Raw genomic sequence first — 6,987 nt, forward strand, 5'->3', positions numbered from 1 at the left:
GAAAGAGTTCAAGAATTGGAACCAAGGAGCCAAAAAAGTTATATATTAGCTCTCTATCAGTATACAAGACACCATGATTGGGCACATACAGGATGCCAAGTCCCCCAAGGAGGCATGGGACACCTTGGTAAAACTCTATGAAACGAATACCAAGGTACGAAAGATACAGTTGAAGAATGAACTTCATACTGTGGAGAAAACGAGTATGTCTGTGAATGACTATGCATTGAAGATCAAGGGTATTGTGGAATCCCTTGCATCTATTGGCGTTTCAGTAGATGATGATGATAAGGTGGAAGTCTGTCTACGTGGTCTCGGGCCACAATACAAGGCGTTTAAGACATCTATCTTTCAGACTCGGGAAAACATTCCCAATTTCACGGATTTGGTGTCTGTTGATTATAGAAGAGAAGAGCTTGGGTGAAGACCAACAGCCTTCACAAAACAAAAACAGTTCAGAGCAACAGGCCTTCTACACAAGTTCAGGAAGAGGATGAGGTAGAGGAGGCCGTGGACGCGGCCAAGGAGGTGGCGACCGAACAGGCAATCAGAATTATGGCCAGCAGCACAGTCCCAGAAATCACAACAACAACAACATGCAGGTGGAATAGGCCAATTCAGAGGCAGGGGGAGTCAAAGAGGTCGTGGAAACTGACAAAGGCAGTATAATGATACACGTGGATGTTTTTATTGTGGTAATCCTGGACATGTGTGCAGGCAGATTGTTATAAGAAGCAGGCTGACATGCAAAATGGAAAATTGCAGCAAATCAGCTATGCATCCTCGAGCAGAAACAATGAGGATAATGAAAGGTTATTTGTTATGTAGCATGTCGTGAATGCCATGTCTGAAAATGTTGAAACAACACATAAAGATGATGTATGGTACATTGATAGGTGCTTCGAACCACATGACAAGTCACGGTGGGAAGTGGTTCGGGAAGTGGTTCAAGGAGATGAAAAACCTTGAAAAACTAGGTTTTGTGGAAACAAGGGATGACACTGCTCATCCAATTGTTGGAGATGTGCCATTGTCTATGCAGGATGGCAAAGTGAAGTACCTTGTAGACGTACTTCATGTTCCGAACATAACAAATAATCTGGTTTCAGTTGGCCAGATGATTGAGCAGGGTTTGCAGGTTCGGTTTAATCCTGATGGTTGTTATGTTGAAGACTTTAAAGACAAGTGCAAGTTAGTTGCAAAAGGCAACAGAGTGGGCAGAATGTTTACATTGAATGTAAACAGAGTGGGCAGAGTGAGTGCTGCAATGTTTGCAAATGGTTCAGGAATTGTTGCAGACACAGACATTTAGCATAAAAGAATTGGACATGTGAATGTGCAGAGAATGAAGTCTATGCAGACTAAAGGAATTGTGACAGGGTTGCCAAAGTTTAAAGTTGAAGGTATGCAGAAAATATGTGAAGCGTGCCAATTTGGAAAGCAAACAAAGCATGTATTTCCACGTGACAAAAATGTGAGCAGAAATGCACTAGATGTTGTGCATTCAGATGTATGGGGTCCTACGAAGACCATGTCTATGGGAGGCTGCAGGTATTATATGTGACATTTATTGATGACCACACAAGGAGTGTGGGTATACTTCATGAAGGAGAAGGGTGAGGTGTTCACTCATTTTCAGAATTTCAGAGTTATGGTTGAAAAGCAAACAGGGAAATATGTAAAGTGCCTAAGGTCAGATGGAGGGGGAGAGTATGAGTTCTCTGAATTTTTGAAGAAGAATGGTATTCGGAGACAGTTTACATGCAGATACACTCCGCAGCAAAATGGAGTTGCTGAGCGAAAAAATAGGCACATTGCTGAGATTGCGCGAGCGACTTCACCTTTTATAAGTGCCCATATAAATCAACCTTTGAGCTAGGACCCTTCGTATTTCTTCTTCCCTTTCAATGTGCATGCTCTCCTCCTTGCTCTACACTTTTTGTACTATGGCACCACATTTCTCAACACTAACTTCCATGCTGAATGCTGTCATCTTCTCATCCATGGCATCTTCCTATTTTTTAGTTTCAAGTGCCTACTCAAAACAAATGAGCTCCACCAACTCCTATATTGCTTTGACCATGTAAACATAATGATGGGTTATATATCCATCATATCTCAACCTGTCATATAGGGTATCTAACTCTCATAGACCTGCATACACCTATACTACCGAAATTGAGCAAATTGACACTTCACAGAGTGCTTGTGAAAAACTTCTAGAGCCAAATGGGCCCAAAAAGCGCCCAGTCGAATCGTGCCAAGATGCATAAAAACTCAATTAACATAGGAGGATACACACAATATGGTCTTCTTCCTTCACCCAGAAGGATGCCTCAATCTGAGACAATGACTTCCTTGTCTGCCTGTAGGTCTCACGGCTACTGAAGGTGTTGCTCCAAAATCAAAGAGGGAAAGAGATGGAAATATCCTTACCCGTGCATTGCTTCCTTACTTACTTTGTTCTTGCCTCTTGCTTACCTCCTTAACATTCACACAAACCGGAGCTCTGATACCATAAAGAGAATATGGGGGAGAGGGAGATCTTGAGTTACAAGCAAACACACACACATAAGAGAGAGAAAGACACAAGAGTGAGATGGATGGCTGAATTTTCTTCAATCTTATTCTCTTCTTTAGAACTATAAAATAAAGAGATCAGAGTACATACTATAAGGGAAAGTACTCTCCTATGATAACATACAATGGTCAGTCCATAGTGTAAACTCAACTGTATGAGAGTGCACTATAACTATGGGAAAGTCCTCTCCTATTATAACATGCAATGATCAGTCCATAGTGTGAAATCGACTATATAAAGATAGCACTATAGCTATGTCATACGGTAATCCAAATCTCTTTCCTGATGTCTTTGTATTCTACTAGGGCCCTTCTAGCATCAAGTTCTTGTAACTTCCATTGTTTTTAGATCCGTATTTATTTTGGGCCTCCCTAAACTTCATTTCTACTTCTATCTCTTTACTTGTTCTTCCCATTGGGAACATTGTTATGTTGAAAATTGTATGTTTTTTGGAGCGTGACCTCCTAAAATCAACACCAGTAATATTGGGTGATCCCAATAGCTTGGAATAGATGGATGGACATAGCTATTAGGTGATCCCAATGGCTTGGAATAGATGGATAGACAGAGCTAAGCCCTAGGCTAGTCATCATTGACAACAGTGTTAAATATTTTCAAGGCAAGAGCTTACCTTAGCCTTGCTGGAAGCATATGTCATTGGGTCTTATCTTAAGGCCACAAATTACAATTTCCCAATGTAGGAGTGTTAGCTCATTCGTCATGCATCCTCACTTTGTTGTCATAGGGAATGCTCTCGATGAGGTGAAGGGATAGTTCTCTTCGCCTAGATATAGCAGAATAGAGATGGTCCTTCAAGATGGTTATCTCTCACAAAAGGCAAGGGAAGAAGAGGAATCAAGCAAAAAACCTACAAACAATCCTATCTAAAATGCATTTATCAAACAAGCAAGAAAGATTCAATAATATACGTGTAAGTAAGAAGAGGGAAGATAAGAGCTCACGAGTATTCGATTGCAAGAGAAGATTGTGTCTTACTTATTGTCAAAAATGACTTATATATAAATGATTAGTTTTCACACTAGGCCAACCAAACTTAAAAATGGTCTGATCGCTATTGCTAGTCGTAAGCAGCATGAAGTCCATAAACTTACATTAAGCACATGGTAAGGCCACTTTATATGTTTCAGCACCATCTTACAAAAGATAAGTTCTTGTTTGAGTAGATAAGATGTCAAAGTGCCCGTTCGAGTAAGTAAGATGGAAAAGTGCCTTCTTATTATAGTAGGTCGGGCGGGTGAGTAGAAAAACACGAGTTTTGGATGGAAGCTATTGCTTGTGCTTTTTTACAGATGTCCAACCAAGAGAGTGAAGACAATCATGCCTTATGACACTTAGTTTGAAAGAAAGCCCATCATATGAGGGTGGTATTTGGATTCTTGGCTTATGCTATTGTTCCTAAGCAACACTGTACTAAGATTGATGTGACAAGAATATGAAATGAATATTTGTGGGATACAAAAAGGAAAGCAAAGGCTATCATCCTGTTACACAAAAGATTTTTTTGTTTGTTGAAAATTTAGTTCAACCCATGCTTGAATGTAGAAAACACTCAAATGATGTAAGCTCACATGATGTGTTTAATGATTTTCTTCCCATCTATGTTGAGGATCTTATGCCTCGAGAAAGGGTTATAAATCATCCATTATAGCAGTTGGATTACTAATGTTAAAAATTACCCTATTGATCAGGAGGTTATTGATGTTGTCGTCAAAGATCAAAGGATGTAATCAAAGATGAAACAAAGGAATACAAGAGACAAGAACTTTGCATAGATAACTGTTGTAAACATTGCAAGATAGTCGCCTTTTAGTAGCTCCCATTTCTAGGGTTGGTTCAAAACTTTCTTCAGAGAGTTATGTATCAACGCATTATGTAATGATGAGGAGCCTGTATCTTTTGAAGATGCACAAGAAAGTCGGCATTTGATGATCTCCATGCAACGAGAATATGATTCCATACACCATAATGACACTGGGGATTCAATTGACTTGCCAATAGACAAGAAAGCTATTGGCACAAAATAGGTACACTAGAGATGAATATTCAAAGTAAAAAGGAAGTATAGTGGTACTATAACCAGAAATGAATATTCAAAGTAAAAAGGAAGTATGGTGGTACCCGAAAATGAATATTCAAAGTAAAAAGGAAGTATGATGGTGTTATTGAGATTCTACAAGGCCATACTTATAGAATCTCAATAGTGAAAAGGAAGTATGATGGTACTATTGATGAAGTATAATGGTACTATTGAGATTCTACAAGGCCAGACTTATAGCAAAGTGATATGCGCAATAGAAAGGCATTGACTATGATGAGACTTCCAAGGAGAAGTTTGAAGCTTTTGGAAAAGATTTACGCTTACTATCTTTCGGAGATTGATCTACTAGATCTCTATACGTGTTCACATCTGAAATCAGGACATGTGAACTAGGGACATCGAGGAACTTTTTACCTTCACACTGTCACTCACTTTTTTACTTACAATCTTATCTTATTATTCTGTTTATCATATTATTTCTCCTTTTACAAGTTGATTGTGCTTTGTGTGCTTCATTTTCTAACCCTAAACCTGACAGCTATCTTGCTAATACAAACTAATCAGAGCTATGCGAAGTACTAAGGGATCATGTTTTAGCCTAATATGGTCCCAGTCAGATGGTTGTGAGAGAGCTACGCAAAGAACTAAGGGATCATGTTGTAGCCTAATACGGTCCCAGTTAGATGATATGGTCGATTGGTCATTTTGGACCAAGTCATGGGTTGGCCAACGTGTGGTTGTTAGGTTGACCTATGTCTATGTCGATCTTGGTAATATGTATAGACTACTTTGGCATCCTTAGTTCATAATTGAGTTCATTATGTTTAAGCACTCCTGTAAGCAAGGTATCTTCTATACAAAGTCTGTCGAGATTGCCATCAAAACTCCTTACGAGCAGCAAACGGGTGGGCGGATGCCATCACTTTGTAATCAAGTTTGTAAGCAGTAATGTTGTTTACCATCCACTTCTTTCTACAATTAAGTGCTTTGTATTGTATTAATCATGCTTCCGCTATTGTATCAAAGTATAGGCTTTAGGCAAAGCTTGTTTTGGCATTTTTCTATTTAAAGTCTGATTTAGAGAGAAGTACCAACCTATAAATAATGCATTTGCTCATGCCCGCCCTCTCTAACTTTTGGTGATGGGAAGTTGGATGAGAAAAATTACACTCTCTAGAAGTTTAAGGTTAGGTCTATTCTTGATTCATGTGGGAAATGCAACAAGGGTTGATGCAAACCCGAGTCCTCCTCCAATTCTAGCAGATCCACTATAGACCATATGACCAAATCCCGCTCTTGATTTGCCATGGAGATGAAGAAAGTCAAGCCATGAAACCTATTCCAAAACCCTTCACGACGATGAGCCTTGCCTTGTACTTATCCCCAATGTACCATCAAACTTGTACTTGTTGTGCTAATAATCTTCCGCTTTGTATAGCGATCCACAAGATCCCAACTGTAGTTTCTCAAAATGGAGTCATGCTTTGACTCCATGGCTCCCCTCTAGTTTATATATGCTAATGCTTCCTCCAAGTTAGCTGGCTCCTATACTTTCATTATCTTAGCCATCAAATTCATATTGATAATGTGAGTAGAGGCCCTCTTCTTCTCCTCTATTTTCTTGGATCTACAAACATCTATGTTGGCTCTTCTGTTATTTATCATTAGAAGAACTTTCCCATCCAAAAGATTCTTCACCAATTTAGGATATGGCTCGTTTATGTGGCATTGCAGGCTTCACTTCTTAATCATTTGATGAGGTCTCTTTTCCTCCACCATCTTAATCATCTGATGATTTAGGATATGGCCCTCCTCCACCTGATGAGGCTACTCCTTAAACACCACATTGCAGGCTAACAATTTTTTTCTTTACCTTCGATTTGTATAGTTGATAATCATTTGACTCCATACTGTACCCTAAGAAGATACACTTTCTTCTCTTGGAATCCCACTTGGTTCTGGATAAGTCTAGAACACACACAAAACAGTCACAAACCAAATGTTTTGAAATATACAACTAATGGTTTCTTACCTAAATAAGCTTCTTGACGTGGCATGCCCTTCCCCACCTTTGTTTCACTCATGTTAAGGATATGCATTGCAATGTTAATTGCCTTGGTCAAAAAAGAATTATGTAATCCTTTTCCTTTGAGCATATTCCATGCCATGTCCACACAATTGCAAGTGTTAAATTCTTGTGCTGTGTAACATCTTTTTATTATGGAGTATAAGCAACTCTCTTGATCTCGTGCTCCTTGTAGTAGGCATTAAACTTACTCACTTAATGTGAATTCTCCTCCTTGATCTGTTTAAAACTTCTTTAGCCTATTTCCTACCTCATTCTCTA

Source organism: Cibotium barometz, chromosome 52, assembly GCF_041138505.1.
Source record: "Cibotium barometz isolate CiBa-2024 chromosome 52, ASM4113850v1, whole genome shotgun sequence".
Taxonomy (NCBI): domain Eukaryota; kingdom Viridiplantae; phylum Streptophyta; class Polypodiopsida; order Cyatheales; family Cibotiaceae; genus Cibotium; species Cibotium barometz.